Below are 24,765 nucleotides of genomic sequence, written 5' to 3'. Positions count from 1 at the left end.
CTTTACTTACTTAGCAACAGCAAGTGCACACCTCCCAGGAGCAAGGCAGATAAATTTCGGTAACTTGTAGCATGGTGAATTTTAAACAAGGTTACTCTGAAGTCCCAGGGCCCCAACTGAACATGTCAACCTCTTTCCCAAGGGACAGAAGTGGACAAATGAGACTGCAATTATTAAGCCAAGTGCCTGTCTGGGTTCCATGGCTCCCAGAGATGTTTCTGGCCCGTTAAGCATGTGGACAGACCGTTCGGTCCATGTGAACCGGTGCGGGATGGGGGATCGTGTGAAGACCAAAGACCCCACGGAGTCTGCCTTTCTGCTCCCCCCGCCCACTCTTCTTCCACAAGGGCCTCCCCATCGCTGGGCATTGCAGAGGTGTGAGGAGAGGCACGCTCTGTGTCCATGGTGCTGCCTTCTAACCGGAGAGCACTTCTTCCTCCCTCCCCCGCCTTTGTCCATCTTCCCCACGAGGCACAAGCACCCCAGAGGCTCCTAGACTGTTTTCACACCAGACACTTCCAGCAAATGTGTCATGGTGCCTCCTCACGCTAACTGCCATCCCCCAACTCCCCGGACTTCCACTGGGCACCTTCCATGCCGACACCACCTGCACACCAGTTAGCGCAGGTCCCACCGAACTGTTCCCTCCTCACACGTCAACTGACAGCCCCAGGTTGTCAGCTGCCCTTCTGACAGACTGTTAAACCAAGGGTTCCCGCCACCCCACCTCAAGTTTGGTTGTTTGCAAGAATGGCTCACAGAACTTTGGGAAATACTTTACTTACCACCATCAGTTCATCATAAAGGGTGTATCTCAGGACCAGCCACATGGAATTAGTGACAGGATCAGATATGGGGACCCTGAGCATCTCTGGACACCGGCCTCCTGTGTCCCCCAGTGTTTCCCAATCTCAACGCTTCTAGAAGCCTATGGTTCAGCAGTTCTTACCAAATGCTCAAGATGTAACCTGATGGTCAAATCACCACCATTGTGATGGTCTTGGCCTTCAACTCCTCTCCTTCCTGGAGGTGAGGGCATGAGGCACAAAGTCCCACCCTCTCCCTGCCTGGCTTTCAGGTGACCAAGCCCATTGAAAAGCTGTCTGTGCCCAACCATTTCCCTCTCACTGCCAGGCAGAAGATACTTGTCACCACAGAGATGACAGGTTTAGGAACTGTGTGCCAGATGGACAGTATGGGATTCTGTTTCTTTCTGTGCTACAGGTCTGTGTTTGATCCCATACTCTCCCCTCCAGCTCGGGAACACATGATAGATGACAGATGTCCATGAAGATTTGTGTAACTTACCAACAGGCATGGGTCCATTCTGAGTGACCATGCCTAAGAAGCAGGACCTGCCAGGCAATAGAAGAGCAGCCCATAGTGTCTACTCCCCGTGGGGCCCACTAGGTTCTGATTAAGGAGGACAAGGAACATGGCACAGTCTCCAGTCTCATGGAGCACACATTCCTGTGAGGCTCAGGCCACAATTACAAACCTGGACAGCGGGTCTCTCTGGGGGCTCCAGGAGAACAGGTGGGAAGGGCAAAAAGGCAGAAGCCACCATGGAGGGACCAAGGTATTGGCCAGGTAGACTCAGTGAGCAGCAGGTCTCAGGGTGTGATTCAAATGCAGGGATGGCAGTGCTGGCTCACGAATTGAAGATGAGGGGTGAACAGAGGGGAGTGAATCATGTCACCAAGGACACTGGCTAAGCAAGGGAAGAACCAGTTTTCAAATTTACAGAGGTGTGGAGGTGAGGGAGAAGCAGGTCCTGCGGAGAAATGGAGAGTTAGGAGTCACATGTGATAACCCATGTCTGCGGGGCATTGGCTTGTATGTGCGAAGAGGGAAGGAACGGGAAAGACATAGAAAGGAAGGAAGGGAGTGAGGGAAAATGTGGGAGTCTGCAGACCCCAACATGGCCCTTCAAACCATGCTTCCGGGTGAGACTGCCCAGGAATGAGCAAGGTCTGCCCTCTGTATATACCAGCTGTGTATCCATGGATTCAACCAAGCATAGATCAAAAGTGCTTGAAAAGAGCAGTTACATCTGTTCTGAAGATAGTCTGACTTTTTCTTGCCATTTTTCTCCAGATAATTCATATAAGGCTATTTACAAAACACTTACACTGTATTTGGCATGAGAAATGGTTTGAAGTATGCAGGACGAGGGCCATAGGTTATATGCAAATATTGTGCTTTTGGTATTAGGGAATTGAGCATCCATGGATTTTGGTATGGGGTGGGGTTCTGGAGCCAACCCTGTGGATTTGAAGGGAACGACTGAATAGACAGAGAACAGAGGAAAATGGAGCATGGGCCATGTTCACCCAACTGATGAAGAAACATGCGGGAACCTGGGTCAGAACAGGGGGAGGAAGGGCAACCGGGACCATGAAGAGCCAAGGGAAGTGCACGGAGAGAAAGTGGAGGGACCAACCGTGTCATATGCTGAGATAGGGAGCAACCAAGACCCACCAGGTATGTCCTGGGGACTGCCCATGCTTCCTCCCATTGAACAGCAGGACAGGAGCAAGCATCTCTGTGTCACTGCAATACAGGAGCAGTCACTCGGGTAAGTAAACACTTCACAAATGCCAGCTCTGGTAAACACTGAATGAGAACCAGAGCAAGGGGTGGGGTCTGGCCACTCATGCAAAACATCCACAGTGGTGGTGGAGGGTCACTCCCCATTCTGGGTGCCTCAGAGAGCAAGCAGGAGTCTGTGGGTGGAAGGAACGGGGAGGACTTTGGGACAAGGGTGGGCAGTGGCAGCAGCTTTGCAGTGAGTGAAATGGAGGTCCCATGGGCTCTGCAGGTGTTGGCTCTATGCTTCTGAAATGCCAAGAGCTGCCCTTCCCTTTCTCTCTGTGTCTTCATCCACCCTCATCAATCAGTGCTGGGAACAGTGACCCAAAATGGGTGAATACCAAGAGGTCAGTTCCCTTCCCTGCTCTCCAGGCATCTGTGACTTGGGACAGAGCGATGGAAACACAGCTGAAACGAGCCAGTGAGCCACTGGAGCCTCCATGGTTGCTGGCCTCACTCTTGGACATGGCTACCCCATCACACTACTGCCCTGGGATCGCTGAGCTCTTTTCCAGGAGCAATTAGATATTTGTATTTAGTATAGAGACAATTTCTCCCGCCCAAGTCCAAGGCCAGCCTTTTGCATCTGCTGCGGTTTTGCAGGTCACAAGGCGAGGTCAGGTCTGTGTCAGGACCCTCCCAGGTTTCCTTCTGCCCTAGGAGGATCCTGGAACCCCCTCACATCCTTCCTTCCTCCCTCTCTGCCTTTCCATTGGCTCCTTCCCTAGTCACACATGCCTGGAGGGCAAGGATGGGTTGGCCTCTATGTGTCTTGTTTTGGGTTGCTGGTCCCAGCCCTGGTGAGGGATGATGAAAACAGAAAGAGAATGGGGACTCTTTCCACTTCATCCAGGCTGAATGTCCTGCGAGGGCGGGAATCAGAGGAAATGCTCACCTCTTTCCTGCCTCGTTCCTGCCTCAGGAGGGTGAGTCACGGAAGAGGCTGGTGAATTGAGGAGTTTTGCTTTAGGCGTTTTCTCTCTTTGAAAACTATTCTAAGAGCAGGATTGTGCAAAGTGACTCTAAAATCTAACTTCAGGGAAGAATTTGCAAACTGCGATCCATTTGCTTAAGTCAGGAGCAAGCTTTTGAGTCACGCTTGTTTAGAGAGTTTTATTTCATTTAGTACGTTTTGCAGATATAAGCGCATTTCCTGGGAAAGTTGATGTTGCTGAAAGCCATGGGCTTATAAAAATCCAGCCTTGCCTCTGCCAAGTAGGATGGTTTCCCAGCGCTGCTGCTTTGTTTTCCTGCCAGGATCCTGTGGCCTCCTGCCCTGAGGACACCAACCTGGCCCCTGCCACAGGTGGGGTGCAGAGTGACAGCAGCTGTGTCCCAGGGTGAGGGCTGGGTTTTAGTGCCTAAGTTCGCTCACGCATCCAACCTGCTGTGCCATACTGACAGGGAAACTGAGACTGAGAAGTGCTGAGCTAGGATCCACAACAAGATCTAGTTCTCCTTCTACTCCACCATGTGTCTCCTTGTTAAAACAAAAGAAAAAAAAAGAAGAGAAAAACATGGAGGGAGGGAGGGAGGGAGAAGGACGGAGAAAGGGCTTCATTTTGGTTCTGACTTCCTCAAGATTATTTTGACCTTACTCCTTACACACGAAAGGCTTTTAAAACTCCATCCAGTTGTACTGTTTTCTCCACCTGAGCAGCCACAATGAGCTCTGGGAAGATGTGCAGAGGCAGCACACTCTGGCAGACACTGTGGGTTCTGAGTCAGGTGGACCCCAGTTTGACTCTGGAGCCCACCCAGAGAGAGCTGTCCCACTGCTCAGTGTCCAGAAGACTCCATGTTGCTGCTGCCACTGGACCTGTGTGTGTTTCTGAGGACAGAGATGCTCTCTTCTGTCCCATGGCATAGGGACATATTAGAAGTGTTGGGTGACATGATGTAAAGTGCAGATCTTCCCTACTGTCCCGCTGGGGTCCAGCTGAGACTCCAACCCAGGACCCTGCGTGGCATTTCTTTCTCTCTTTCATCTCCTTCACTCTGGAACATTCCTTGGCTTCTCTTTGTGGTTCCTGTCATTGACTTTCCTCACAAAAAGGAGCAAGCTTTGCAGCAATTGGACCAGAGGCAGGAAGGTACAATGATCCTTAAGCATCCATGGTGTCAGAAAATAAGGACATTCTCACAGAAGCGGGGAGCAGTTCAAAGAGAAGGAGAAGCCAACTCCAAAGAGAGCATCCAATGAACAATGGGGAATGGTTGTCACCCATTCAATACAGCAACCCACCAGTCCATACTAAAAGTAGGTGTGCAAACGCATACAGATAATAAACACATGCTACAGTTTGGGCCTTGAATATCTCCCAAAGACTCACTTTTTGGAGGCTCGGTCCTCAGGGAGGTTCAATTGAGAGGCTGTGGCAACTTGATAGGGTCTCCTAGAAGGTCTGCAGGTCACCGTACAGGGATCATGGGCCCCTGGTCTCTCCTTTGTGCCTTGTATTTGCTCTTTGACCATGAGGAGAGAGGCTTTGCTTTGCTGCATGCACTCCCACCCTAGAATGCTGCCTCCCGTAGGCCTCAAAGCCAAAAGGCTGGTGGATGGTGAGCTGGAGCCTCCAGAACCATGAGCCAGAGTCAGTCTCCTCTCTTTATATTCTGATTGTCTCGGGTATCTGTTATAGTGACAGAAAGTAAATATGTGAATACACAGAAGGGGACATTCTCTTAGAGTGAATGCCAAAAGAATAAGGAAGTTAGGAAACCATCATTTGCAGGATTATTCCCATAATAACCGATTCAGGCTTGAATTGGAATGGGAAGGGCAGTGTTTGTTGAGGAGTGGGGTATTGATATCATCTAAGAGTCCTTCAAAGGTTATTACTAATTTCACAATGAGGAACTAAGTCCATGGTGCAAAAGCCAGGCAAGTCTTCAGCCAAGGACTCAAAATTAACATCATGGTCGGTGTCGCGCGGATATCATGTGCCTCTGGATGCATTCCCTATGCAGGAAAAGCATCGTTTATGCAGCGTTTCGCTGGATGCAGTCCTTAGAAATGTCAGACAAACTAGGGACATTTTATGGAATAATGGACCTGTAGTCCTCAGAAATATGTCTGGAAGCCTTTCCAGTCATCAGATATAAAAGTCCTCAGTGTCATCCTCACACAATGGAAGACAAGATTGTTTTATGGACTCTCAAAGAGTCTTGGAGACTCTTTTTCTCCAAGAGGGATTTTAGACGAGGTTAGCCAAACTCTGTATCTGTCTGGAAACAGTGCCTAAGACATCCAATTAAAAACAGGACCAAGTCCACCGGATCACAGTCCCCAGGTAACCCTCCCACCCCCATTTTAGATCTTTATGCATGGAGAGACCTAGAGAATTCATTTCCACCTGGGGATGCAGGTGAGCAACAAAAGGAACAGAGCAGCTGAGGGAACTAAATTCTGCCGTGGTAACAAAGAGCCTTGAAATCTCATGCACACACACATGTGCACATGCATATGCACACACACATGTGTATGCACACAAGCACTTCCATTTGCCGATATCATTTCTCCTGCATTGATGGCACTCGGACTTGTGTGCACACAGAAGTCTGAGGGAACTGCCACCAGGGTCCAGGCTGGACCACCTGGAACACGCCTCCTCTCCGTCATGGAAGGAGGGGACTTAGAGTGTGTGATCTCAGCAAGAGCCACCTATGGGTCCAATACAGCCACTCTGAGTTACCTTACTGTAGAGGGTCTGGGGAGCACAGTCCCGCTGGCCTGGGGAGGGAGAAGTGCTACCGTGCCACCAGTGCTGGCAAGAGGCCATGAGGAAGCCACCCAGTCGAAGAGCTCCAGGGCTGTCTCCCAGCAAAGACTTCAAGATGCTGAAGCTCGTCCAGAAGAAGGGGTGGGGCCCAGTGACCATGGTCCGTGATGGCCTGCTCCTCCCTGCAGAGAGGGCTGTTAAAAGCCAGCAGCACTCACTCCAGCCTGTACTCCTTCCTCTGTTGTCACGCAGTACACTGTCCCTGTCCTCAGGAGCTGCCTGGGTGCATAGCAGGTGTACTATGGGCATTTGTGGACTGGAAATACACAGTACTGTGACAGCATGAGTCTGGGAGAAGCTGCGGCTGATATTTTGTTGACTTTGCAGGTGTCCCTCTCCAGCTCAGAAAGGTAAACATGCTGCAAGGGAAGTTTCTTTTTCTTTTTCCAAGTAGAAAAGAGAAATTCTCTTCTTATAATTCACATGAAGTGTCATTCTTACTTTCTGAGATGTCTTCAGGCTTTTCGTCTCACACAGAGCAGAATTTGCCCTAAACTTGCATTTGGGGCTAGGTCTTTTTTTCTTTGAACTGTTGAGGGTGTTAATTCGGTGACTATTCCAGAAACATGGATGTAAGAAGTGGTCTTGGTTCTGTGCATCACATCACATGGACTATGCTCCCTGCCTTGCTGGCCTGTGCGTGTGATTATGGAGGAAAGTTAAGATCACCAGGCCTGGCATTGATGGAGCCTGGCTCCTCCTGGCCATGGCCAGGGTGGAAGTGCTGCCACCAGCATTTCAAGACGGGGGCATGACTGGAAAACCTACTCTCTGTGCCTGGGTTTAGCCCCCAACTTTTGCACGGTGCACTTGGAGACACGTTGGGGGCTTTCATAGCTTGCCACCCACTCTCTTTCCAACAGAAGCTGAAAAGCTACAAAGGGCGTTTTTACCAATCATCTCCCTCACCCAGCACTGGAAGAAATGGAGACAGCTTTCAGTTTCTGCTTTTGACATGCAAGGTCACACCATGAAGTGTTTGGGTCAATCACAGTGGCCAGGCCTGGTCTTCTGGGTCCAGTCCCAGTTTCACAGGAGTGGTGGGCAGGGTGAGGCTTTTAGTTGTGTCCTTTGATGGGGGCTGTGGTGGTCTACCCAAAGGGAAATGTGGGGCTTGCAATCCCCAACTTCTGCTCCTGAGCTTGCCAACAATTCCCCTGTATTCAATTCCCCTCTGCTAGAGATGCCAGGAGTGTGACCTCACTGGTGCACACACCAGTGGTGGAATGCCTTCAGAAGACCTGGCTTGGATCTTGGTCATGGACTCCAAAGGATGGCCCCTGCAAAGGATAGGTTTTTTCTTAAGGAAAACCATGTAGCCAGAGCCAAAGACACTGTCTTCTTCTCCAAAGTGCTGAGCTCCCAGACCTCTCCACGGAGATCAAAAACTACACAGAAAGATGGCACCAGTGCACCTAAAATCCCAGCTGTTCAGGAAGTCTAGGCACAAGGATCATGGTTTGAGGCCAGTCCAGGCAAAAAGTAAGTGAGACACCATCTCAACCAAGAAGCCAGGCATGGTGGTTTCTATCTGCGGTTTCAGCTTTGTGAGATGTGTAGGTAGAAGGAGGGTAATCTGAGGCCAGTCCCAGGCAGACACACAATACCATATCTGAAAAATAACTAAAGCCAAAAGGACTGGAGGTGTGGCTCAAGTGGTAGAATGTCTGCCTAGCAAGAGCAAAGTCCTGCGTTCAAATCCCAGTACTGCCAAAAAAAAAAAAAGGACACTACATGGAAGACATGGGCTTGCATCACAAGACACATGGAGAAAATCTGGGTGTTTTTTACACCTTTTCCCCCTTCAAGTTGGTGAGTCTGTGCAGCCCACATGCCCTAAAGACGCTCAGAGCAGCCAGACTGCATTCTCCAACTACGAGAGGCAGAGGCCTCTGATTGCATGGAGGTCTCAGTTATGAACTATTATTCTAGAAACAGTCTCGTCCCCTTGGAGCACACACTCCACAGCGAGTGAAAAGGCAGTGCTATCAGGCCGGCCCTGCAGGGCCTGCTGCGAGATTAGATAGGATCTTCTGTAATCACTGTTGTCGTTCTTTGTTCTATAAAGTGATTTTACATCCTGGATGCTCAGGCAGCGAACCCCTCTCCCTCCACCCTGCTCATGGTGTCTCTGCACTCAACAGAGCCCCAGGCCGGGCACCTCCTCATTGCACAAGCCTGGAATTCAGAGGTTTAAGTTATTGTGATTTGGAAGTCTGACTTATTTACCCTAAAGGTCCTTGTCTAGATCACAGATCTGCCATGTGCCCGTCTCTGGTAATTGTTGAAGTATAAATATTGCCCAAGGGTTGAAAAATTACTCTCGTTCAAAGAACTGATTGCATTTGACCACTGACGGAATTTAGGGAGAACAGTAGAACAAACTCACTTTCAGAGTTGTGCCTGACAGCTTAGGGGACAAAGAGCTGGCTAGGAAGGTGGCGGGGGGAGGGAAAGGCAGATGGCATTTGTCCCCGACAGTGTTGGCAGGTACGAACGGTTTGTTAGACCCTTGTAGTGTCCTCACATCCGGTCAGAGTGTGTGGGGTAGAAAGATGACAGACATTTACTGCTGCCCCCACCCCCAGGAGTGTTGTATATATTTTCAGCGTAAGGGTCTCTAAACTTCCAGACAATTGGGTTTAAAAAGTGTGCCAGCTTCCATGGAAGAAAGCAGATAACTGAAGGGGTGGGCTGAACACCCCCATTCAGACAAATGCAGGCCACAGCTGCCAAACAGACACTTCCAGAGGGGAGAACTGTCACCCCTGCAGAGCTGGCTGGAGGCTGGAGCTCAGTGCTACAAGTTGCTCCAAGTTGCTCCAAGGTCACTGACAGGCAAAAAGCAGAGCCTGTCATCTGTCATCGTGGGGAATCAGAACAGCAGAGGACAAAAAAGGAAGAACGCTCTTGGCCACCCCTGGGAGCTGGTCATGAAAAGAAGTGTCTCTGCCAGCAGCCCCGAGTGGCCCCAGCTGCTGTCTCAGGGGGAAGAGCTGCAGGTCACAGCCTTGGAGACAAACCTCATGGCCCAGTGGCACCCTGCACCCACTCCCCTACTCTGCCCAATTCAGTGAGGGGGTCCTGGAATCTCAGATGCCAAGTCTGGGGGTTTCAGGGCTCCCGTTGGACGTGCATTAATTACAAAATGACTCACAGGTCAAGGCTGAGTTGTGTCCTTCCAAAATGCATGTGTGGATGCCCTAACCTCAGTTCCTCAGTGTGCAACCATACTAGGAAATAGGGTCCACTGCAGAAGTCATTAGTAAAGGTGAGGTCACATGGGGGCAGGAAGAGACCCTGATACAATAAAAAGGGTGATTTGAGGTGGAAACAGACCCGCACATGGGGAAGAGATGGAAGGGAGAGAATGAGCTCAGGAGGCCTGGGGTAGCTCTTTCTCCATTTTCAGAAGGAACCAGCCCTGCTAACCCCATGATCTTGGCCTTTAGCCTCCAGAAGCAGAGCAACAAAGCCACCTTGTGTGTGGTGTTTGGTTGTGACGGATCTGCAAGCTGATAAGGGTCCCAACCCAGAAATCCAGCTTCTGAAGGAAGGCTACTCAGCAAGCGCATGAGTGACTCCCAGGGAGCCATTGGCACAGCCCTGGGGTGGGGCGGGCGGGAGGGGGGAGCAGGCTCCCAATCCTCACGTGCCTGTGGACCACCAGGAATGCTGCTGACATGTCCATTCCTGCTCCACAGTCCTGGTCATGGACTGAGATTCTGCATGTCTAGCCAATTCTTACACAGACCTGAAGCTGCAGTTGCATGGACTTTACTGTGCATAAGGATGACAATGACTAAATCAGCAAGTGCTGGAGCTGGCGGGCGTGACAGGGTGCCCACCTCTCTCTGCTCACCATGAAGGCAATGCCTGGGCTTACTCTTGGTCTCACCTCCCATCAGTGGGGCTGGGTAGGAAAGGCGTGGTCCTCACCAAGTGCCTGGCTGGGGTAAGTGGTGCCTGTAATGCAAGCAGGGACTTCAGCTCTCCCTGCAAGAGCTCACACCCCATTTGAAGACTTAGACTGCGGGGCATGAGGGTAAATGAGGACTAACATGAACTCAAGTACTCTGTGATTCTTGGCTTGATCCCCTGGCCGGGGCTGGCCAGGTCTCCCTCACAGCCCTGCTGGACCAGCCTATCATGTAGCTGTCGGGCCTTTGCTTGGAAGGGAACACTGCAAGGGTCTGGCAGTGGACTACCATGAGGACCTGGCTCCGCAGAAGGAGTGTTTGAAGCCATCTGCACCAAGGTGCTGGCAGCTCAGGGCTCTCTGACAAAGTCACTTTGAGAGGGAGTGTGGCGCAAGCATCCTCTCCTGGTTTGCGATTCACCCCACACGCACGATGGGCCCTCATGGGCTCAGGAGCTCCCATTCTTCCTTGGGAACCCCATCGCACCCCATCACAGCCTTAGAATAGCAAGGGAAGCATGCAGTGCAATGAATTTCTGCATTTGACACATCGTCTTCCCAGCTGATGGATAGACAGGCTGCATGGATCCCCCTGCAGTGGTCACTGGGTCCCACTGTCCCAAAAGACTCCTGAGCAAGCAAGTTCCAGCTCAGATACATTCCTGAGATTCCAAAATGGGAGAAAGACCTTATGGTAGACAGAATGGTGACCACCACGATGTCCACATCCTGTCCCCAGCCTCTGTGAACAAACAAGTGGCTTAACATGGCACAGGGTGTGAGAGCTGCAGATGTCGTGAAGGCCGCAAATCTGCTGACCTGGAGAGAAGTTGCCAATCCCGGTCATCCCGATAGACCGAGGAGCACAGAGCACCGCAGAGGTGAAAGAGGGAAGCAGAGGAGGAGAAACTGGAGATTTGGGGAGATTTTGAAGTTGGAGACATGAGCCAAGGAGTGCAGGCTGCTGACAGAGCTGGAAAAGGCAGGGAAGAAACACCACGTTGGCCTCAGGAAGAACACAGGTCTGCAGACACCTTGGTTTGAGCCCCATGAGACTTGCGTTGGCATGCCAGCTGGCAGAACTGGGACTGCCACCTGCTGACTTTCCTCCCTCACAAAGGGGCCTCCTGCCTCAGTCATTCCACACCACCTCATTTTATTCTAGATGGACACAGAGTCAAGGCTGAGGCTCTGGAGCAAGTCTGGGGTCTCTACGTTCCAGGTAGTGCCTTACTTTTCCCTGGGGCTCTGGTGAAGACAAGAAGAACCACAGCACAGAAGGTGCTCTGGAGATGGTAGCCATTGTTAAGTATTTCTTCCAGTTCACTTCATTGCTTGCTTTTATTGCAAAATATTACATCCATCACATTAAAAACTGATAGATGCTGGTGTCACTATAACCACTAAGAGTATACTAAGCCAGATGCCAGAGTCTCTGCCATAATGGTGAAGGACTGAGTGACTGTGTGACCCCTCTACTCTGTTCCCTGAGGCTGCAGAAGGCAAGCTACTGGGAATTGCCCATGTGGCATGAGCTGTTAAATTTTACTCGTGTGGCTGATCCCTAAGAGGATATTATAAAGGTTTCCACTTGAGTACTTCATGCACAGAGTGTCACCTGTAATACACACAATCTGTTGCTCCTCTCCCATCTCACACACCGTTTGGAGATTGGTCCACAGGACTGCGTCCCCTAGCACAGCCAGGTCTACGTCCTCCACACCCTGGTCCAGCAGTCACATCGTCATCACACCCTTCACGGAACTTAAATTGTTTTCCAATGTAAGCTTATCAATTTCCGTGACTCTTGCTTACATTCTCCCCCACTCTGGGAGGTCTGTCTTCTGAATCATTATCAACCTCACGAAAACAGTCATTATATGGTATTTAATTTGCACCCCGTGAACAATGGGTGTGACCATGTCTGTAAATGTTTACTAGGTATTATTGCACCCTATTTGGGGTGTGTGTGTTTTATCGTCTCTATTTTCCACCTTTTCTTGTGATTTGGACGAGATTGTTATTGTGGGTACACATTTTCCATGGTTAGATGTGTTATAAATATCTTAACTGCTTTTTATGGCTTTTCTCTTACCTTTACTGGTATCATTTTATAAATAAAGGTTTTTACTTCTAAAATGCTTTATGATTAGTGCTGTTGTGTCTTGAAATAATCCAAGGATTCCTATAATGTTTTATTTAAAAATATTTATAGCTTTGGCTCTCAATTCTTCAAACCATCTAAAATTGATGTTTTTAATACTCGCAGTAAAGTGGAGATGCAATTTCTTCTCTTTCTTTGGTCCACACAGATAAGATGTCGTGAACACTTAGTGGTTGTGGACACATCTCATGTCTTTCCTGAGATCAGTGCTTTCCCTACCCTGCATCTTTTGGGGTCTCTCTGTGCTGTCCCCAGTTCTTTTTTCTGCCCTTGTGCCAGCACCACAATCTATCGTGAACGTTGCTTTCTGAGTCCAGACGTCATGGGAGTGGGTGGTTGTTCTCGATCCTTTGTTCCTCTGTGTAAACGTTAGAACCATCACCTCAGTATCTACAGCTAATCCCAACCAGTGTCAGGGTTTCAACTGATCTATGACTCAATTTAGTGAGCTTTGACATCATGGAATATTGACTATTCTTCACCATAAATATGACTTTTGCTCTACTTCTGTTTCTCAATAAAGACGTTCAATTTTCTTCTTGTGAGGTTCTGTACATATTTTGCTAAATTCCTTCCTAGGTACTTTGTATTGTTGTAAATATCTTTAGAAGTAACGTTTTAAGTGCTGCTTATTTATAGAAAAAGAATGGTGCCCGTTTTATGTTTGCTGATCTTACATTCAGTGCCTTACTGGGTGCATATTGATTTCATTGTAGAATGAACCAGGACACTATTTAGATACCTGTAAAACCTCCAAATAACGACGGCTTCTCCTTCCCACGTTCTTACTTCTTTTTTTTGCCCTAGTCTATCATGCTCTCTAAACCCATTACATAAAAACTGTGGTTCAGGAATTACTCCTTCCTGTGCGTGACTGTAAGAGAAATGTTTACATGTTTTGCTGTTAGGTCGGTCCTACCCGGCCAGCTCCTGACAGATTCTTGTGCACAGTATTTACCTCTTTCTCCTGCAAACTCGCAGCGCTGGACCCTGATCTGGGATGCTGGGCTGAGCCTCTGTAAATTGAATTTTCCAGACTCCCTTGCCAGCTGGCTTCAAATTAGGTTCAGCTCATGGGAAGAGCCGGTGGGAGAATGAAAGGAGGAGAGAAGGGAGCTGCTCCCATTCTAGCCCCTGCTGCATCTCTCTGCCGGAGAGGACAGCTGCCACCAGAACTCCAGCTCTGCCACACTGTCCCTGGGAGCTGCCGGCATGGTCAGCATCAGCTGTGCGCCCACCGCACACAGGGGGCCCAGTCATTTGTGGTGTGTTTGTGTGTGTATGCACAGGGCACTGCTAGGTCCTGGTAGCTCTGCCCTTCCCTTCACATCTCCAGCTCTGAATTAAGTCTCTGCTCCCTGTATTTATTGATAATGGAGTCACTTCAGCCTGAGGAGCTGTGGTCAGAGAGGGCGGGGGGAGACTTCACCTCATTTAAAAAGAAGAAAAACATTTCTTTACCATTTCCAATACATGAATAAATAATTCCTGTATTAAATATTAAATCCCCTTAGTTTGAAATACCTCAAATTGTTGTATATTTTGTCTGAGCCCCAAATGACAGAACAACGGTAATTTTTGGGAAAAGATTTTGAGATCTGGGGGTAACATGAGTGCCTAGCACGTGTGAGGTCTTTGGTTCAATGACAGCACCCAAAAAACATGGGACCCGTTTTTGGTCTCATATTTCGTCAGGAGTGTTATTCAAATATATTAATTAGTTCATATGCATTAATTTATATCACTACATGGTTTCTCTAATATTTTTATGTTATAGGTTACATTAACAAAATCTAAAATATCAAGCTAAACAGTTCTTGGAACAAGAAGGAAGAAGAGGAAGAGGGAGGGAGAAAGAAGGGGGAGGAGGAGGGGAGCAAAGAGGAGAGAAAAGAAAGGACAGGAAGGGAAGAGAGATGGGTATTAATGCTGCAGTTAGGATTTTCCTTTGTTTATACTTATGCACGAGATTTTCCTGTAATTTCCTTCACGCACACCCGCCTTGTTTGGGTTGAGTATGAAGGTTATAAGTGGCCTTGTAGTGTGGGGGGGACCGTGAGAGAAAAAGAGCCCCCTCTTTTCCTGATTTCTGACAAAGACCATAGGTCACACCTTTTCTTTGGAAAGGGCAAGTGCTCCCCTCATAGACAACCCAGTCCTTTGCTTGGTATAACATTGACTACAGACTCAACTTCGTCCACATCTTAGAGATCTAAAGAAGGAGAGCAAGATACACAGCTTGTTCCCAGAGCCTAGGAGAGGAAGAGGACCAGAGGCCTGGAGCGCCAGTGCCACACGGTACGTGAACCTCTCCCTGTGCTCAGAAGAGCACACTGACCGGGATAGGCTGTGAGTGGTCAATCTGTGTGCTTAGATGGTGTGAGCTATGCAGCCGGGCCTGGACTGCCGCCATCGTGGGGGATTATTGGCTGGTTTGACTCTTGTCCACCTTGACTCTGAGTCTGCTGACCTGTCACATCCCTGCAAAAGGTGTGCCGTGATCTCCAGTGATGGTAGTGGGTTTCTCGGTTCCTCCTCACCATCCTGTCTACTTTTATAAATAAATACTGAAGCTGTATCATCTGCTGCCTGGAGTGAACTATGGAGCCTTCCTATGGGTGGAAGACCTGCCTGCGCCTTCTCTTGTAGCTGCTTCTGCTTCCTTCCAGTATGTGCAGGAGATCATTCATATGTGTATGTGTGTATATTTCATTCACAGTGTGTATATTTCGAACCAAATAAACCTCTTTATAAAGATCCCAGACTCCGGGACTTTGTTGTAGTAACAGCAAAAAGACTCAAGAGAGACATTTATCAACATTACTTTTTCTGCATGTGGTAGCAGAGGCAGATGGGTTTGGGGGTCACTTCCCTTGGTAGGTCAGTGGATGTCTGATTCCCACCCATTCCCATCAGAGGGCACAGTTCCTCAAGAGCCCCATCTTCATGTGGAATCCTGACCCTGGCTGGTACACCACACAGGTGTCCTATGTTAACTCCTCGCTTCTCCCCCACCCCAGATGGTCATCACTCCCCCAATCCAGGACTCTCTGCTGGTTGACCTTCAGAGCAGCACCAGCAGTATGGCGCCAGCGGAGTCTTCATTGGCTTGCTCTCTGTGCTGATCCAATACTGTTGTTTGACCCTAGCTAAAAATTTGAAATTGCATAGCTTCTGGCTTACCCAGAACCTGGAAGATTTCTTGTCTGGAGGTTTTCAGAGCTCCACCCCTTCCACCATGGCAAGGTGCTATTCATATGGTTTTACACATCAATGAACAGAGACGATAGGATTCATGCAGAGAGTCCTGTAGTCAGCTCTGGGTAAAAGTATCGTGGTGTTGTTCCTTGCTAATAATGGGCCTTTGCATGAATGTCTCTCATCTTCATCTTGACACAGGGCTGGTAATGACCACTTTGGAAGTCCGTCACAAGGGCTAAGTGAGAAAATGCATGGTAAATGCCAGACATAGCACTCTGTGCAAGTCATCACCCAGAGCTGGTTGGAAGGGAAGGTGCTGAAATGAATGGCTTGGGTGTGACCTGAGCACCTGTCTGTAGATCTGGCTCCCTGTCCTTGGCTGGCCCAGGGCCTCTGTAGCTCACCTGCCATGTTTCCGCAGAGGCGGTGAGTGAGCACCTTGCTGTACCTCACAGTGCAGCTGCTCCCCTGCCTCTGACCAAACTTTGAGCAATGTCCTGTCGCTAATGTTCCACCCCTGGAACAGGTAGCACACATCGAGAGATGCTTCTGGAAATGAGTGAATGAAAGGAAAGTGCATACAGTCCTGCTAGCAATCAGCTTGACGCTTATGAAGATATAAGATAAATAAATCGAACCGAGTGACTCACAAACACTCACTGAATGTCTGCTGGTCAACCTGGAGGATGACACTGGACAGCAGAAGTCCTTGTGCTGGCTCAAGCTGGAGGCTCACGGGATGGACTGTTCATCACAGGATGGACTGCTCACCCCCGACGTTGGTTATCATTGTTCATCAACATTATGGAATATCACCCCATGGATGCCAGGGAGGCCCCTAACTAATGCTGGTCGCTGCTCTAATGCCTGGCTGTCAGGGGTGCCACTGAAACAGGACTGCTGACCACTGCCTGCTCTTTAAGGAGACTTGAACTCCGATTTCAGGTATGTACGTCACATATAACCCCACTCAGGAGGAAATTGCCATCTTCGGGGACTTTTCAATGTCCCTGCTCAGGTTGTATTAATGTGGAATTTAAATAAGAAAGGTAGACACAGAGTAGCAATCTTGAGTTAGTAATTGCCTTAATTTATTTTTCAGGAACCAAAATTAGAGACAAATTTGTCCCTGGTTTCCTTTCTGGAAGCAGTCTCCTCTAACCAGCAATATTTAATGCAGACAAAAAGCTGTTACAGCAGGTTCTGGGAGGTTAACTCGTAGGTGGGAAGCCCCTCTTACTTTGACTTATGGCTCCTTGAAATTTATTTAGATCCCTAGGTACCTTGCTTTTAAGGCTTATTTTTAAATATTGGCTCATTCATATAACTTTGGCCAAAATTCATGGAGTAACAGCTGTGGGGTGGCCACTGTGTTGAAATGCAGAAGGGCTAAGTCCAGCCCCCTTCTAGGAGTCCAGGGTTCAAGGGCAGAAGACCACAGCCAAGGTGACCCTGGGCCCACATCCCAGTGCTGTGGTTGGTGTGCTTTGGGTGCTGTGGGAACACGAAAGTGCAAATGGCAGTAACTGTGCGCGCTTCTTGGAGGAAATAATGTCAACGTTAGAGCATGGAGGATGAAATGAGAACAACCAGCCAAAGCTCAGAGGATGAGTCTACCAGGCAGAGGAATGTCCTGAGAAGGGACATTCACGTCAGAATGTGTTACAGAGGGAAAGAGACACTGTAAGCCACGGACTGGACAGTGGGTGTGAATCAGATGACTCCAGGCAGTGGGCAGTTAGTCCTCTATGTGTGCAGGACACACAGTGACTTGGTGTCATTGGACATGGTATGGCCAGCTTTTTTACTTTAGCCAGATCCAGGTGCCCATAGGGAGGAAATGGCCCCACAGTGCAGAGCCAGGACCCCTGCTGCTCTGTTAGGAATGCTCCAGGAGCCCCTGAGCTAAACTGCTCAGGTGGAGCCCTTTTACTGTTCATCTCCCTATCTTCTGCTTGTCCCTTTAATTCCTGAGGTTTTGAGAAAAATGTTGAGCATCCATCCCTTCGAGTCACAGTTCTTTTGATGGAGAGATTCATGGTGTCCAGTAGCAGTGGCTGCTGCGTCATGGAGGTAGGGGAGGCTGGGATACAGCAGGTGGTCTAGGGGCAGAACCCCTGGCATCTGGTCCCTTTGTGGCTGGTAGGCAGCAGCTTCTGGCCCCTCAGAAGGCTTGTTCTCTGCTTCTCTCCCCACCTACCGATTCATCCATCTGTGATGTGAAGGCCTGTCCAGGCAAGTGGGGACACCATGGGGATGCCCAGAGAGATGGACACAATGGAACCCCTCTTGAACCTCCATCCCTACAGGTAGCTCATCTGCCAAATCTCACACAGTGTCCAGGCTCTGTAACTCCCTGTCATGGAGGCTACCGCCCAGCCCAGACACCTCGGCTTTCAGAGCACACGTTGATTCATTTCACTGACATGAAGGACGTGTGCACAATTTATAAAGAATCACGCAATATACTCTACCACACTCTCCTTATTGTAAATCCCATGTGGCCAATAACACTCAGGGAGATTTTGTTGGCTTTTCCTTGTCTCATATATGCAGTCAACCCATTCTTGCAACTGATGAATGAGTACAGCACCTACATGAAAATTGGTTGATATTTGTGTTTGCAAAAATAAACAAAATTTGTAGCTCAGAGGAAGAATGCTTGCCTAGCATGTAGAAGGCCCTGGGATCAGTCCTCAGCACTGCAAAGTCAAATTTTTAAAATAAAATTTACACGTAGATGCAGATTACATATAAGATTTACAAAGCCACAAGGATGCGTGCTGGGATCCACTCACTGGCCCGTGGCCCAGGTGATTGCTTTCTGACTGGTTGATGGTTCCCATGCAAGAGATGAATATTTCTTCATGTTTTTGTGCAATACAAAATGTAACAGCTATGCATTTCCTTTGCATTATTCCTCATCGCTTTACCTCTAGACAACCATCACCCAATGTAGATGATCCAAACTCCTGCCAAGGTGATTTCGAGCTCCAAGCCTCCCCTGTGCATGGAGCTGGGACAGATGCTGCCGTAGAGCCTTCCACCAGGCAGGAGAAGAAGAGGGAAAGCATAGTAAGATGCAGTGGGTCAATTAGGAAGTGCCAAGTTTACATATGTGTTGTCTTTATTTTAATTTATTTAATTGTAAACTTATGTAATACAGTTTTTAGTAACACCTATTGTAATAGCGTCCTAGGGCTACAGTAAGAAATTTCCACAAGCTGGGTGCTTTTAAAAACCAGATATTTAGTCTCTCACTGTGTGACATCAGGAACCCAAGATGGAGGGGTGGTGGGGCCACCCTCCCTCTGGGGGCCATGGGGGCAGGTCCCTCTTGCTCCCTCCAACACCTGGTGATCCATCGCTGCAGCTTCCACTTCTGCTGTGGCAGGACTTTTTGTCCTGACATCTTGAGTTTCACATCTTCCTCTGGCTTTTACATGTGGGGGCACCTGCCATTGGCTCTCAGTCCACTCTCACCACAGGAATCTTAATTTCACTGGTTTTGCTAACATATTTTCCCATACACAGTCACTCAACTATGGCCTTGGGTGGACATATTTTTATTTGGGAGGGGCACAATACAACCCTCTTCACCTATGTTCAGCAAGCATTTACAATATTCCTGAGACATTAACCATCTTCTTTTACAAGCCCATCTCAGCCAGCCCCACTAAGCTCCTGGAAAGGATCCTACTGGGTTATGCTTTTCATGGAAACAGAACCATCCCCATCTGTTTATGGATCTGGTCACCGTAGTTACTAAGCATCTACCAAGACAAGGGGCTGACCCAGGGCCACGGTAGGGGTTCTCATCTCTCTGGTACATCAGACCCACCTAGAAATTCAGGTCCTCAGCTCCCTGATGGTGAGCAGACCTGAGTCACACCTGTGCTGGGGTGAGAAGTAGGTGTGTCCTCCAAGAAAGCACAGAAGGGCTGTCAGGAGCGCTTGCTTACCAGGATGTCAGCACAGTACCTGGCTGCCTGTTCAGGGGTCTGGGGAGCAGGCAGGATGTGAGAAGGTGCAGGTCTGCTCACAGGCACCAGGAAGGAAGGAAGGAAGGCTTGTCCCTCCAATGCCCCTCAGAGCTTCTGGCTGCTCCTCTAGGGTATATCCATCCTGAAGCCCACCAGGGTTGACAGTTCAGAAATAGAAGTCCTGCTAAGGATAGCTGGTCATCTTATACCCCCCAGAAAAGAGCTCAGGGTGGATGAGCTGAACTGGGCACAGGTGGAGCAGTTGGGCTGCCCTTCTGCCCAGAAACCTCAGGAGGTCACATGTGACCCACTGTTGATTAAAAAGAATGGAAAATCAGGAAATTTCCCAATGTGGTGACAGTTTTCCTTAACAGGGAACTCAGTGCCAGCAATGCTTCTGTCACGCTCTCAGAAAGGATGGCGGAGAAGGGTAGAGCAGCCTGGGATCTCTGTGCTGCAGGGAGTTTCTGCAGATGGTGGCCCAGGATCCTGGCCTGGGGTTGGGGATGGCTTTGCATCTGAGCTGCCTATCTGCCAGCCTCAGAAGTACTGAGCCTTCCATGGAACTCATGGGGTGCTGTGGTTGGATATGGTTTGCCACTTCCACCCTCTCAGAAAAAGTCCAGGTGCTGGAGGCTTGGTCCCCAGCAGAGGGAGTTGAATGGTGGATCAATGAGAGGAGGGTCCAGTGCATGGTGGGTCAGCCAGGACTGCCTTGCCTTGTAGTCGCTGAGCGCCGAGTTGGGCAGGTCCCCTGGGACCGGGTTAGTTCCTTGGATAATGGGTTGTTACAAGCCAGCATGGCACCACCTCAAAGGCCCCTCTGCATGTGGTCCTGCCATGTGACCCCATCTGCATGGGTCCTTCCCAGAGCTGAGAAGATGTTAGTGCCATGGTCTTGAACCCTCCTAACTATGAGCCCAATGAATTTCTTTTCTTTATAAGTTTATCCAGCCACAGGAACATGAGATGGACTATGACAAGTGTTAAAGGAAGTGATGGATACGAAGGACTAGGACAAGTTGTGCAGTGCCCCGAAGAAGGTTTGCTGAGAGATGCAGGGAACATGAGCTTTGAACAGACTGGCTGGGCAAGTACCAGGCTCCAACTGAATTGAAGTCCTACTGCTAACAACTGTCTTTCTCAGTCAACACAACAGCTCCAGATAGAGGGAAATTGCTCTGATCTCCTGGGATGCATCCCAGGTGGAGAGTTTTGATGGGGAGCTGAGAGGAGAGGTGTCTGGAGGGATGGCTGAGGTGGCTCAGTGAGGGACGCCTGGGCCTAGAAGTGCAGGTGTTCAAGTCCCTTCCTGGGAGCCATGACTCTTTGCCTGTCGACATGTTGGGGTAAAGACCTGAGGGCTGCTCCCACTCCCAGGGACTCGCCTGGACTTCCCTCTCCCATTCAGTCTCTGGGCTCTGGCAAAGGAAGACCAGCGACCAGGACCTTGCACCTTTGCTCTCCACCTAGGGCCTCTTCTCTTTATGTCACACCTCTTCTTCCCATTTACACACAAACGCCACATTGCAGGGTCTCCAGGGTGCTGTCCGTCCCTGCTCCTCCTCTTCCTGTACCTCCCAGCCCCTAGAGAAAAATGATGATGGTGAAGGAGTTTTTTCTCCAAGTCTTCCTGGGAAGAGGTAGGGTGTCACAGACACAAAGGAGACACCACCCAGGCCCAATCCCACTTCCCTTACTGTGATCCTGCTCCTTAATTTTTCTGTGCTTCAGTTTACCTCTAAGGAAGCATGGAAGGCATGGTGTGTGCCACCTGGTTCTCCCCTCAGTTCCTGGTGTGTCTTGAAACTCTTCAGAAACACTACTAAATTTTCTGAATCCCAGGTTTGCAGTGACTTTGGCTGTCATCTCCTTCTACCAGGCCCCAGAGGGACTTTGAGGGATACCTGGCACATGTGATAGGAGCTGGCCCTTGTGACTGGAGGCTCTTGGATGACAGGGAGGCCGTGTCAGAAGGACCTGGACTGAGTGGTTGGACAGTAGGCAGATGAGTCATTAGGGCCTGGGGTCTTTGGAGGAGGTCAGTGCCCACACAGAATGGGCTAGAGACAACAGGCAGGCAACTTCAGGGGGTTTGCAGAAAGTGATTCCACAAGGCAGCTTGGTGATCTCCAAGGAGCAGAGGGGGACTGGGCCTGAGATGGCCTTCTCTCCTCTCCAGGGCATGTGAGATGTGGACCAGGTCTCACTTTTGACCAACAAAGAAGGGCAGCAGAGTCAGCGAGAAATCAGGAGAGCCATGCAGGTCTTGGGCAAGAGACCTGACAGTAGTGATGGCCCATGCACATACGAGGGGAGTTTGCAGTCCCATGCTGCCTGCCAGGGCTGAGAGATGACGTCATAAGCATGTGCCTATGTGCAAATGGAGCAGAGTGAGGGCAGGGTGGTCCTGATGCTGGGCTTCTACCTGCAATGCTGGGCGGTCTGGGGTCTTTCTCTGCTCCAGCTTACTGTTCCCACATTGAACTTTGCTTCTATATCTTAAAAATGTTGCAAAAACTTCCTAATTTCCCACCTCTGGAAAGAGCCTACTTGGCGTGTGAGGCAGGTAAGGGAGAGGGAAGGGGTGTTCCTGACAGTAGAGCAGGTTATCTAGGGTCAAGAACACCCCTATGATATCCAGGCTGGTCCTCAGGATGTGCAGTGGTAGATGGGAGCATTTGTGTGTCCCACAGAGGCACGGCAGCATCTGGCCTGGTGAGGCCAGCAGCACAGGCTGGGAGAAGCTGCAGGTGTCAGAGTTTCTCCCACAGTCAGTCCCTCCTCTGCTCAGCACAGAGGTCTTCATAACAACCACTCCACACTGTAAGGATTAAAGCATTAGTTCTCAGTCCAAAATGAGCTTCCCCTTGGGGTCTCTTGGAAATGTCTGGGTACATTTTTGTTGTCTTGACTGGAGGGAGAGAGCCCTGGTTTTTATTGGATGGGGCCAGGGGTGCTGTTCAATTCCTGCAGTGCCCCCAGCAGCCTCCCAAAACAAAATATGGCCAGTAGAAATGCCGGGGTAGACAAATGCTGTCTTGAAGAAGCAGCTGCTCAGTGTCTCTCATGGGTCTGTGCCAGCCATGTAGTTCTGCTGATGTGGCCCTGTCTGGGCTTGTGGCACACAAGCATTGACCATCCCCTGGGCTGGCTGATGGCTGGCAACTCAACGTGGGTCTGCTCCATGTGACTCCGTCCCCAGCAGGTATCCAGGCATTTTCTGATGACATTGAGAGGTCCAGGAAAGAACAGCGAGCAAGCATGCTGCTTTCCCCTCTGCTGGGTCCTCTTTGTGGATACCCCTAGCTGTGAGGGTCCAGGGGGATTTCAGAGTCCAGCAGGGAGGATTGAGAAAGCTACATGTGAAGGGCATGGAAGCAGGACTCCATAATGAGAGCTATTGATGCAATCCAAGGACAACACTCGGGGACCTGTCCATGCAAAGAAATGGCAAAATGAAGTATTCATAAAATTGTCGAAGATCAAATAAGTAGATAGGTGCATGGTAACACGTGCCTGCTTCTAGTAAACACGCCTGGCTCACAATGCCACAACTGGGGCATTCCACCTCCAGATTCTCTGTTCCTTCCACCAAGAAAAATCCATGTTTCTGATAAAAACGAACTGAGCTGCTGCCCGGTCTTGGTCTGAAAACCGCAAGGCTGTGCTCTGCTAAATACCTGGGCGACACACACTTGATCTCTTTTCACACCCAAGATGATGGCTGCTCAGCCAAGCACAGGTGGAGTCTCAACTTTGGAAACACCAAGGCAGAAAACAGCAGAAATGCACACTTCTTTTTCTTAGCTGGTTGTGGATGGAGCCTCTCCCTCATCTAGCTCTCCTGTGTAGCGTTCTAATGAACCAAGTTGAAGTCATCTTTTCCCCTGCCATTCCTTAGGGTTTGGTGTTTGTCTGATGTCTGCACTTCTTCTTTTTCCCCTGGTGAACATGTGCATGTGTCATCAATTTGTAGGAGTGGCAACTTTTCAGTAGGTTGAAACTTTCCTAGAAGCCATCTTTAGTAAACCTTCCCAAGTGTCTGTTGTGCACATGTGGAGATGGAAGGGTAGGTGGACCTGTCCTGGATCTCTTCTGCCTTGGCTTGGGCCTCTGTATGCCACGGTGCCTTGTTGACCAGGTAATTCCACTTGAACTTGAAATGGGCTCCAGTTTTGTCTTTGGAAGATCTTTCTCCCTCTCCCTCCCACAGTGCTGCCTTGCTGGAGCTGATCTCAGTGGGAGTAGCTCAACAGAGGCTGATGGCTGATGAGCCAGTTTACACAGGGCTTCAGATTCTGGGCCATTAACGTGGACTCCAGTGCTAGGGGAAATAGCCATTTTGGTTTGGGAGAAGGGAGCTAAGTCTCTGGAGGAGCTGGCCTTTGTTCTCGGATAGGTGGTTGGAATTTGGGAGGCAGGGCAACCATCTCAAACCATCTCAGTGACCCATGGAGATTCCCCTGATGGGTGGGACTGGAGCACAGGTGAGGGACTCTGGGGCTTTTCTTCTTGTGCCTTTAGCTACAGTGGCCATTGCTATGGGTGACAGCATGGGCTAAGAGAAGTAGCGTAAATTTCACTAAGGCCAGTCCTGGTCAGGGTCACAGGTCCCCTCCAGGCATCCAGCTCTGCGTGTCTTCTCAGAGGTGGAGCATGCTGACTAACAAGACCAGGTGTAAATCGACAGGTGAATAGAAGTGAAGCAGAAACCAGGTTTCCGTCCAAGGTCCTAAGAGCTGCTTAGCTATTCTTTCCTGGATTTCTCTTTTGATTTTTCTCAGAGAAATTGCCCACAATACCGCTAGCCCTTCAAGAAAGTCACAAATACAAAGATGAGGTCTTCGTTATAACACAGAGCAATTTTATTTCCACCAGATGGGAAAGATTGAAAGAAGAAACAGTTATTGTCCAGTTACTTTTACATGCAAGTACATTTAAAGTCAATCGCTGAGGACAACGCGTCCTGTCTCAGAGCATTTAACTCCCTCTCACAGAAACAAGCAAGCCAAACGCCCCTGGGAACATTTGGAAGTGCTGCCTCTAGGATGGCAGGACGGTATCTTAGTCGATTTTTACTCTGCCGTCTGCTCCACACGAGGTGAACGCTGGGGCCAGGAA

The sequence above is a fragment of the Castor canadensis genome, chromosome 8 (genome assembly GCF_047511655.1).
Source record: "Castor canadensis chromosome 8, mCasCan1.hap1v2, whole genome shotgun sequence".
NCBI classification, from domain to species: domain Eukaryota; kingdom Metazoa; phylum Chordata; class Mammalia; order Rodentia; family Castoridae; genus Castor; species Castor canadensis.
Note: the sequence above shows the minus strand (reverse complement) of the source record.